Below are 12,475 nucleotides of genomic sequence, written 5' to 3' on the forward strand. Positions count from 1 at the left end.
CTTAATTCCATCCCTTAGTCAATATTTGTGACTGGGAATACAATGATTCATTGTTAATCTTGGGTTTTAATTAATTTTATCCAATCAGTGGACAGAAGAAAAGAAAAGGATCAGAGGAAAGTCTGGATCTTGTTAAAAGGAGAAGGAGAAATAGATCCTGGGTACACTAAAACAACAGATATCCACTGTGGAATAATTTGAGGTTTTGCATAATGATATTGTATCTAGACTTTTAAAATAAATACATATTTCTTACTACAGGATCATTCGGTAAATACTCTATTTTGTGTCTTGTTTTTATTTTACTTAAAACCAATAATAAACATTTTATTTTGTCAATGAATATCCTTTTAGGAAATCATTTTGATGGATACAAAATATTCATTTTATTGAGCAGTTTTCTACTTTTGAGCATGTAACTTCTTTGCATAGTTTTCTTTGCTAAACAACAACACTGCAAAGATTCTTTGCATACAACTTCTTGTGTACTTTTCTAAGTATTTTCCCAGGATAAATTTCTAAAGGTAGGATAATTAGGTCAAAGAATATGTCTGTTTTCAGTTTTTTTCCACCATTTGTAACTACTATTTTTCATTTAGCATTTGATAAACACTCAATATTTGTTGACTATCTCTTGCCTGCCTACTCCAGTTTACCAAGGCCTCATTTTATTAGTGTCAGAAAGGAGTATATTACTCCCAGTATGTATGCAGATGTTATTGGCACCACTACTTCCTTGTTCTGAAGAGTATTTTTTTCTACTGCTCAAGATTGTGTTAATTTGTGTAGTTTGCAATACTGATATTCACGCCTTGTATTGTGCCCTCCCATTTTGCCAGGGTTGCTCTGTGTGACCAATAGATTACAACAGAAATTACAGCATGTCACTTCTAAGATTCATTTATGAAAGACACCATGGTTTCTGTCTTGGTTATTCTCTCTCTCTCTCTCTCTGTCTCTCTCTCTCTTGGATCACTTAACTCTGCAAGAAGCCAGCTGCCATGTTGTGAGAACAATTAGGTAGCTCATAGCAAAGCTCATATGGGAAGGAATTGAGGTTACCAGTTAAAGATCAGCAATGTCCTGAGACCTGCCAAAACCCATATAAGTGAGCTTGAAGTGGTTTCTCTTTCTGCTAAATCTTCAGATGACTGCAGCTTCAGCTGAACAGAGAACTGAAACCTCATGAAAGATTCTGAGTTATAACCACACCTGGCCATTCAGCTAAGCTCCTCTGGGATTCCTGACCTACTGTGAGTTAATAAATTCTCATTCTTGTAAGCTGCTAAGTTTTAGGTATGATTGCCACAATGCAATAAATAACTAATATTCCCCATATCTGCTATAAGATTGAATTTTCAATAAAAACCTTCCCAGAAAGAAAACTCCTGGTCCAAATGGTTTCACTGGTGAGTTCCATCAAACATCTAATTACAAAATAATATCAAACTTACACAAAACTTTTCAAAAAATAGAGGAATAACAGATAATTCTCAATTTATTTTTGAGGCCAAATAATGCTATTACGAAAATCAGGTGACATTACTACAAGAAAAAAATTATAAACCAATTCTCTCTCCAACCATAGATGCAAGAAATGTTAATAAAATATTATCACATCAAATTAAGTAATATACAAAGACCACAATATATCCTGACCACGTGGGATTTAACATATAAATGCAAGATTCCCTTGACATTCAAGAATCAATGTAATTCAAATTACATTGTAAAAGAGCAAAACAGAAAAGAACCTCACAATCATTATAACACATGTAGAAATTGTATTTGATAAAATTTAGCACCTATTCATGTAGACAATTCACAGAAAATTAGGAATAAATGAAAAAAATTATTAATCTGATGGAATGCATGTATGAAAAGCCTCCTATTTAGTGTTGAATTATTAAAACGTTCCCCACCCCCAATTCTATTCAATATTGTGCTAGATATACGTTCTAGCCATTGCAGTGAGGCAAGAATAAAAATGACACAGCGTTGGAAAAAAATAAAAACTATTTTGGATTATATGATTCTGCACAGAAAAACCTAAAAAATTTCCAAAAATCAACTAAAAATAAGTAAATGTAATATGCTGAGAATCCAACATCAATGTACATAAGTCAAGTGTTTTTGTCTAGAACAGTAGAGAATAATTGAAAGAGGAAACTAAAGAAATGTAACATTTGCAGTAGTATCCAACAACATAAAATTCTTTATGTTAACAGAAAATGTGCGGAACTCTGAACTAAAAGCTACTGGACACGGTTGAGTTCAATTAAAGCAGGCCTAAATAATGAAAAAAGACAGAACATGTTCTTGAATAGAAAGACTCAACATTTTTAAGGTATAAATTCTTCCCAAATTGATCTGTACATTCAATGAAATCTCAATATAAATAATGGCAAGACTTTTTAGAAAACTGACAAGCAGATTCTAAAATTTGTATGGAAAATTTAAAGACCCTAGAAGAGTCAAAATCATCTTAAAAGTGGAAAAGTTTACACTACTTAATTTCAAGACTTGTATAAAGGTACAGTGATCAAAACAGTGTAATATTGGTCAAAATATAGATAATTGATTAATGGCACAGAATAAAATTCCTCAATATACCCATCTGTGTGGTCAAATAATTTGGTGCCAAAGGACAAAAGCAATTCTATAGGGAGTAATGTTTTTCAACCAATGGTGTAGGAACATTCAGATATTCACATAGGAAAAAAATGAACATGCCTATTTCTACGTACCCCATACCACACACGAAAATTGAAGAGGGAAATGGCCCAAGTGTGTGTTAGCAAAAAAGTATTAAATTAGTGGCATGGTCTGCAATATGGATGCATCTCAAAAACATTATGCTGAGTGAAGGAAGCCAGCATCTCCAAAGTGCATATTGTATGTTATATGAAGTTATAGGCCAGGCAAAATTAATCTATGGTAATAGAAATCAAAACAGTTGTTCTTTTTGGGTGGGAGAAAAAGACTGGGCAAACATGCAGAGAGAACATCCTGGGGATATAAATACTCTACATTTTGAGAGGTGTGTGGGTTACATGAGGTGAATGCATTTGTTAAACTGAACAGTATCCTTAAAATCTGTACATTTCACTAAATCTTAATCATACATCAATAAATTTTAAAATATGCATACATTTTAATTGTTGTTCTTCTTTAAAAGCCTTTTCTTTATCAATCCATTAATCAGCACACTTTGAGCAGAGCAATTCAACTGCCAATCAGAATCTCTGTGCAGTCAATGTCTGTCCACTGTCTCCAAGAATCTCCTGAGTTACCTGATCATGCTAAACAAAGCTGTAATATATCTTTTAACACTTCTGAATATATTGGCCCAGTAATTCTAATGTTACTGATGGGATTAGATACAAGTTAGTTTTTGGTTTTATAAATATTTAAGTGTCCCATTTTTCATGCTTATTTTCTCCTCATTTCTTATATTTTGTACTATACTTATTTAGCTTCTTCTTTAACATATCATACAGTATCTATATCCTGGCAATTTGAATTTTATTACAAGATGTAAAATAATACAGTATATTAAAAAGAATGACTAGAATAGGAGTAAACGTAGAATTCTTCTAAACTGAATGGCAGCGAGTTTGAAGAGGAATATCAGAGGGGGAACTGGACAAAAGAGAGAATAAAAGGAGTTAGGGAGTCATTGACTGAAAAATTTAGAGGGTGTGTCAGGAGCTGTTCGAGGTCTGAATCAGAGGCCTCAGGCAACCACTTTTTCCAAAGCGGTCCCCCAAATGATACAGGTACTATGGGAAAGAAGTCTTTATTTATGTTAAGTTTATGACAAACCTCTTCATCTAGAGAGGCAATTATGGTAAAATATTATCTAAAATATTTTGGTAAAATTATGGCACAATATTGTCCAATTATCGAAAAATGAGAAATATTTTATGGAAGGGCCTGACTTAATTAAAGTTATCTTAGTAAAAACATTTCACTCTATAATTGCTGTATAGATTTCATTGTTATGATGGTTCATAAATTAATGAGAGGCCTTTAATTCCATCATTATCTGTTGGAAGCAAGTTCAAGGGTATTTGCATACTATAGACAATGCTGTTCAGGACTAAGCAAGGGATGTTATTTTATAAACTTATTATTTGATGATGATGGTGTTTATGATGACAACACTCAGTGTTCCTTAAGTTCTTAGTAATGACAAGTAGTATGGAAATATTTTCCATCAATTTATTTAAATAAATCTTTAAAACAACACTAGGACATGGTGTGGTTGTTATTACTGTTTTACAAAGAAGGGAAGAGAGCTTCAAGAGCATGATAATACACTTTCAGTGTTACTCAGCTAACAATGGCTGAGCCCAAAGTGTTCCTTTTAACCAACATGCTGTGATCCAAAGCATTCAACTGCAAGTAATTGAATGCTTATATAGTTAGTCTTTTCTTTTTAAAAATATTCCGCTCATTACATGTTGCTACTTTTAATATCCTTTTTTCTTAAGGATCTTTATTGTTTATTTGTGACAACATCTTAAAGGACAGGGCAGAAATCCTATTTCTATGTTCTTCAATGTAAAATGAAGCTTTTACGAGAGGTGGATTATCAGTGAAAATAAACGACAACATTCTCTGGCAATAAAGGTAATGAGATAGACAGGACAAAAGTAATGACATCCTCTAGCATAATCTTGGCAGAAAATAACTAAAGCACCTTGACAGAGATAAACTGTTACAAAACACTATTCTTGTGTAATATGGATTGACAGGGAATAACAGGATTCTTCAAGAGGATGGCAGCCCACAGGCCCATATACTTTCAAGGGATCAAAGGGACTGACACTTCCTGCCAGCCCAGCTAAGTAGAAAGCAACTCATTCTCTCCAGACAGATATTTACCCTAAGATATTATTTCTGGGAAAGAGAGTTTATTTGGGAAATACGACAGCAGTTTTTTCCTACACATTGTATCCACTGTTAGAATAAATGTAGGATGAGGGAAAATCTACCAAACCTGTTCTTGGAATCCAAATCATACATAAATCTTTAGCAAGCTAGGGAACTTGAACTATTCCATAGCACATTTGTTTTATGTAGGCCATGCTCAGCATTTGACTTACAGATTATCATTTTTTCCTATTAACATAAAACTTTAAAAAAGTTTTGAAGTTTTAAAAAAAAGTTGTATAAACACAGTTTATCATCCACCAAAATAGATTTTAGTAACCACCAAAATAGATTTTAATAACCATCTAGAAAGCAGAATAAAGAGCTTTGGCAAATTTAAATGTTAAATAATAATGAAAAGGTCCAGGAAAAAAACTATAGGAAAAAATTTTTATATTCATGGGGATGAAGAACACTTTTCTAAGGATGACATGAAATCCTGAATCCATGTGGAAAGGATTTATTGGTTACATAAAATTGTGAAACACTACTAAAAAGTCAAAGACAAAGGAAAAACTAATGGAAACAACTTTTACATCCAGTATTAATTCATTACTTACTGTCCTTAATATAATAAATCTTGTAAACGATTAAGAAAAAAATGACATTGGAAACTGTAAAGCGTATGAACAGGCACTTTAAAGAGAATGAGATTTAAATGGTTATTGAATATATGAAAAAATGTTCAGTCTCACCACTAATCAAAGGAATGCAAACCTAAACATCAGTGAGATCTCATTTTTTAGTTATCAGACAGACTTACATTCAAAAGAATGACAGTGTTTTTTGATGTTGAGGTGTCAGAAAATACACTATATCCTGTGTCACACTATATCTTGTGGATGTCAAATGATACATGGGGGTAAAAGGGAAGAATTTTGTCAGTGTCTCTCAAAATCCAAACTATGTATGTTCTTTGATTCATTAATTTCACATCTTGGAATTAATCTTACAGTAACCGCTTTAGAATGATAAAAATATTCCTATATATTCTTGTTCACTAGAATACTGCTTCCAACTTTTATGGCTGGAATAATCTGAGATTTATAGAATAATTTCAAGAATAACTCAAGAATATACCTTTTACTCAGAATGCTCAAATATTAACATTTTGTAACATTTGCTTTATTCTCTTTCTCTCCACACACGCGCACGCACGCCTGCACGCACACACACACGCACACACACACACACACATACACACACACACTTTTGTTTCCTACACAGATACTCTTTATCCCTAAATACTTCATTGCATATTTCATAAAAAATCTAGGATATTGTCACATATTATCAGTACATTTATCAAAATTAAGAAATTAATACTGATACAATATTTATCTAGAGAACTTATTCAGATTTCTTTAATTATCCCAGTAACGTCCTTTATAGCAAAGAAGTCTACAGATTGTATTCGTTGTCTTGTCTCTTTAGTTTCATTTAATCTGGAAGAGCTCTGTGTCTTTTTTTGTATGTCATAACATTGCCATTTTTTAAGAAGTCCAGACCAGTTATTTCGTAACTTTTCTCTACCTTTGGGTGAATCTGATGTTTTCTGATGATTAGGCTCACATCAGGCATTTTGGCACGAATACTCCAGAAGTCATGTTGTGTTTTCCTTGGTCCATGATACTAGGAAGCACATGCTACAGTTTTGTGCTTTTACCAGTGTATTACCTGATCACTTGGTTAAAGAATTGCTCAATAGGTTTTTCTAGCGTAAACATGCCATTGTTCTCTTTATAAGTATTTATGGGTAAATATTGAAAGATACAAATACGTGGGTATCCCTCAAACTTTTACCTTATCATTTTAGTATCCTATAATGATGTATGCCTAAATCAATTATTAGTATGATAATTGCCAAACACAGATTTTCTAATTCTACCATTTCTTCTACATTTATTTGTTTACTTTCTATAAGAAAGATTTTAATTTTTATCTATTTATTTTTTCTTTGTGTTAATATGGACTAATGGATTTTAATTTAATTCAAGAAAAAATATTTTATGAGAATTTATTAACACAAAACAAATACATTATTTATTAAGATATAATTTTTTGGTGCTCAAATTACATCAGACTTGGCAAATGTGGTCTGCTTTAAGCTAGCTTATATTTCCTCTGGCATATCCTGATCATTTTTAGGACATTTTCCTGGTTTCTGACACAACAAAATGGTCCAGGGTCATTCTCATTGTCCCAGCTCTGGAATCATCCATTTTCCTGAGGAGCACTGCCTTCCTTTAGTGGAGAATCATATTTCAAAACCAGAACCTTTGTAGTATGTATGTGGAACACTGCACTTTGGTTTTTATAGTTTTGATTTTTGAGCATCATTTTTAATAGTAAAGAATTAGAAATAATTTAAATGTTTATTAAATACTATAAAATTGTTAACAATAATAAGGAATCTATTGCAGTGATATGGAAGAGGACCTTTTATATATATATACACATATATATGTATATGTGTATATATATATTTATACACACACACACACATATGTGTATATATATATATATACATATATATAATACTTGGGAAAAACTAGTTAGTGAACAGTTGATATAGTTTATTATTTCAAATATTATATATAAGTAAATGTTCATTCAAACAGAAAAAGTTTAAAATCTGAAAGTTTACACACTAAAGTACAATTTTTTTAACTTCTGTCAGCAGGATAAGAAATATGGTGAAGCTTTCGTTTCTTTATAGGTTCCTATAACTTTTTTATATAAGGCATTTACCTTTAAAAAATTTAAACATATAAATCTAAAATAAAAAAAATACAAAATAAAACAGCAAAAACAGTTCAGGTGAAGATGGCTTACAAAATAATAAAAGTAATTTATAAGGAAGTTAGGGAAATGGCCTCACTATACATTAGTAAAATTGCTAGAATTAGTCCTCATTAGTCAATTAGTTTATAATAATTGCCTCAGTCAGTAAGTCAATTTTCTCTAAGTCTCATTTAATAGCCTCATCAGTTAATTCTTTCATCTATAAACAAATTTTCATTTAACTGGGTAAAAACTTGTCATCATATTTCCTTGTGAAGACTAGTCAATACCTCTAGGGTGTGTTTCTCATCCATGTGGCCCACTCGGATTTCAGCTGAAGCTCTAAGGGGTGGTTCTGTGCCAGCTGAGACTCACCCTGTCTTGGCAGTGGCCAGCCCAGATCACATGCAGCATGCCTCCACACTCAACCAGGGAAGAGCAAATGCTATTTTGTATCATATGCCTAAGGAAGGGCTTTGGTAAGGTGATATTTCAATAGACACTTGAATTAAAGTGTGCAGATAGCTTGGGAATAAGTTTTTCCAGGAAGAAAAGCAAATGCAAATGCCCAGGGGTGGCAGTATGCCTCTCTTATTTGAGGATCAGGAAGGAGACCAATTCGGAAGGTGGTGACCAAGGACAAGAGTGAGAGATAAGGTCCTAGAAGAAGAAACATGTGAAGGAGAACAAGAAGTTAACAGAAGTGGAGGATAATGAACATGGAGTTTATCTTGTGAGATAAGATGAGAAATTATTTAACTTCAATTTTCAAACGATCCCATTGGCTTCCATGTGTGGAGTATACAGTGCATAAAAAACAGGTGGAAGGTTTTCAGTAGCAGCCTACTGCAATAATCCAGATGAGAGATGGATATGATTGAGACTCTAGTGATAAAGGTGGAGACAGACTCTGAGTATGATTGGAAGGTAGAGTTCACACAGTTTGCCAATGGGATATGGCTCATGAGAAAAGAGTGGAGACATGGATGACCTCAAGATGTTTGTGTAAACATTGAGAGAAAGGTAATTTCCATGCTGACATAAAAAATGATGAGAATAGAAGACTCAAGAGAAATTCACATGGTGGGTTTTGTTATGTTAGGTGTGAGGCTCTTATTTGACACGTAAGAGAAGATGTTGAATACATGAGCCTGGAGTTCAGAGGAGAGGCTGATGTGGAAGATAACCTTTACGAGGCCCATGAGTTGTTCACTTGTGGTTTACAAGTTGTTTGTTTGTAGTTAGTATTTAAAGTCATGGGACTGAATGAGGTCACCTAGGATGTAATTGTAGATAGTGTAATGGAGAGGGGTCCCAGGATTGACTCAAGAATACTCTATTATTAAGAGTCAGCTTTCTCACTTTTGTCTGGGCTTCTGACATGTCATCCAGACTGAGGAAGACCCAGAAACATTGGGGCCATGTGAGCCATGGTCACAGCTGCAGAGTAAAGCACCAGAAGCACCCAGGAGGCTGTGGTAATGCCGGTGGCATGCATCACCATAGGATCAACTTTGGCAAAATAGTACCCAGGTTACTTTGGGAAAGTTGGTATGAGGCATTACCACTTAAAGAGAAACCAAAGCTTCTGCCCAACTGTCAATCTTGACAAACTGTGGACTTTGGTCAGGGAGCAGACGCGAGTGAAGGTTGCTATAAACAACACTGGAGCTGCTCCCATTGTTGACATGGTACGATCAGGCAACTAAAAATTCTGGAAAAGGGAAAGCTCCCAAAGCAGACTGTCACTATGAAGGCCAAATTCTTCAAAGAAGAGCCAAGGAGAGGATTAAGGGTGTCAGGGGTGGCGTTAGAGTCCTGGGGGCTTGAAGCCACATGAAAGGGTGTCCATTAAATGCTAACAATTGAAAAAGAAAAAATTCAGCTTTCTGATAAGACTGATCTGCCAAGCCTTAATTCATAGAAAACACTAGCTCCTAAAGATACCAAGCCTGCATACATTGGAGCTGCTGCTGCTCAGGATGTTGCTGTTCTTGAAGCAGAGAAAAGACACATGGCAATGCATGAGCTGGCTCTTAAAGCTTGCACTCAGAACACACACGCTCACTTCCATTCTTATTTCATTCAAATCAAGTTTCACAATCACTTTCAAGTGCAGTAGGAAGGGAATGTATAATCTTCCCAGAGGAAGGGGCCTGCAGTGAGGAACATTGCAGGGCGGGGAACTAGAATATTCAGAAACAGAAATGTAGTTTGCTACAGGAAATAAAAATATGACATTGGAAAGCTTTTGTTTCTCTTGTCTAATATAACAACTGTTAACTACTGAATTGTTTTTTTTTTGCTTTTCTTATCATCTGATATCTTTCTCCATTTACTCATAGTGCCCAATGAAGTATGTCTCAGCAGCCAAAGATCCTAATTAACCTTTTAAATTCATCTTAGGGTTAATCCAAATTGAGAGTAAAGGCAATTTCTAGAGCTGGGGCCATTGACATTTCTTGTTATTGGATAATTCTTATCATAGGATCCTTCTGTACAATAGTTCTTTAAATTTTTTCCAGTTGAAGACCTTGCTATTAGCTTTACCCTCATCTAATACCATGTATTCCAGACCTAAGCTGCCATTAAACTCTGCCTCCATAACTTCTTTGAATTCTTCTGATAGAATTTTTTTAAAAGCCACAGATTTTCTCATAGTTGTAATGTAATTAAAAGAATACACGATGTATTTAAAATGGAAGGAGATCTGCCTTCTTTGATGTTCTGGTTCACTGATGTCACTACCTAGCCTTTCACTTGAAGGAAGTAATCAACCCTCTAAGAATAATCTCATTTGTACAATTGAAATAGTTACGCCTACTGTATTAGTCTGCTTTCACACTGCTATAAAGATCCTAGTTGAGAGACTGAGTAATTCATAAAGAAAAGAGGTTTAACTGACTCACAGTCCCACAAGGCTGGGGAGGCCTCAGGAAACTTACAATCATGGTGGAAGGGGAAGCAGGAACGTCTTATGTGGCAGCAGGCGAGAGAGCTCATGTAGAAAGTGAAAGAGGAAGAGCCTCTTATAAAACCATCAGATCTAGTGAGAACTCCCTCACTATCAAGAGAACAGCATGGGGAAACCACTGCCATGACCTAACCACCCCCCATTGTCTCCCTCCTTTGACATGTGGGGATTATGAGGATTACAATTCAACATGAGATTTAAGTGGTGACACAACCAAGCCATATCACCTGCCTTGTAGCACTGTTCTGAGGATTGAATTAGATAGCACAAGTAACGTGCTTCATAAATTCTAAAGGAGAAAAAAGTTGGTTCATGTGGTTGTGGCCATCATTCCAGGATGAGTTAGGAACACACAGTCATGCATGTTATTGATTCTGGAATGAGGGAAATAGGAATGGGTCTTATGAGGCCCCAATATGTTGCTTTTATTAATGTTTTTCAGTGAAGGTACTGTATGATGAAACAAATCGAAAGATTAGAATCTTCTAACAAGCTTGTCTGGGATCGCCATACCGAGTACACATAGGATCTGACCATAATAAAATAAATTTCTTCTTGTCAAGGTTCTAGTTCTGTATAGTCTACCACTGGGCAGAGTGACTCTGGTAGAAGCGGTCTTTACGTTGGCAACCTAGTCTCTGGTTAGTATCATAGTAACTGGTAAGCTTCTGAAGTAACTAAATTACAATGATACGGACTTAATTCTTCATACTAGGATTCAGCTTTCTGATAAGACCGATATGCTAGGCCTTAATGCATAGAAAATATCAGTTCCTAAAGATTCAAGTCTGTATACACTTGGAATTTAATAATTTTTATACATATCTTCAAAATTTCTACCACATGAAATAATAATTCTAAGATACTGGCATGTCAGAAATAATAGTAAAAAAAAAACTTAACTGAATAACATTTTACTGTTACAAAGCCCTTTTCTATCCCATTTGGTGCTGTCAAGGCTTTATCCATATGAAATGTGTATAGACTGGGAAGACTATTTCTCCAGTTTTTTTGCTTAAACCAAAGAGGAAAACATCTGGCCAAACTCATTTATAATTTTCTCTGTAGTATGAAGGTATTCTTGGCCATATTCTTGGCTAATTTGTTCTTGCCAGTAACTCAAAGGGTATAAAAATGTAATAAATTAGGAAAGCACCGAAATTCTAAAATTTCAGTAAAAACACAGATATATCTCTAACTTAGAGACTCTAAAAATGAACTATGGTATGTAATGGGTAAGAGATTTCTTTTTTTTTCAAACAATTTTTGAGGGTTGGAGATCTGTAAAAGATGTAATTGTAAAGAAAATATCTCAAAGAAAAAGGAATATGGGAAACATTAGTAAAAAAAACCTCAGTACTGCTATATAAACAGCTTTCTGATTCATCTCTTTAAAAGATGCAAAAAAAGAGAAGAAACTCAAAAATAAGCACTAATTCAAACGAAAAACACAAACATCTGGAAATAATGTCAGAAAGATTAAAACCTAGAATACATTTGAGAGTTTGATAAAAGTTACTAAATGTAGCCTAAGTGACTTTTTAAGTGATGTTTGCAGCAGGAAGAGTAAAAAGACCAACTTAGACTGAAGATTGAAGACAAATGATCTCAGGTCTCTAGAAGTAAAAATATCCAAAATCTGTTTTGATTCCATATTTGCTACAAAAGGGCAAGATTTCCAGACAATATGAAAAATCAACAAGCTAGAGAAGCAGTCATAGACCAATATATGTAAGGAAGTAATCAGAAAATAACTAAAAATGAATGTGAGTTTCTATA

At 34.1% G+C, this 12,475-nt stretch overlaps 1 pseudogene; it reads left to right on the top strand.

The window, feature by feature from the left end:
- Nucleotides 1-9,103: 9,103 nt before the first annotated feature.
- LOC116560978 lies at nt 9,104-9,552 on the top strand (annotated as a pseudogene).
- The last annotated feature ends 2,923 nt before the right edge of the window (nt 9,553-12,475 follow it).

This window comes from Sapajus apella, unplaced genomic scaffold, assembly GCF_009761245.1.
Source record: "Sapajus apella isolate SASKATOON/1434 unplaced genomic scaffold, GSC_monkey_1.0 scaffold28, whole genome shotgun sequence".
In the NCBI taxonomy this organism is placed as follows: domain Eukaryota; kingdom Metazoa; phylum Chordata; class Mammalia; order Primates; family Cebidae; genus Sapajus; species Sapajus apella.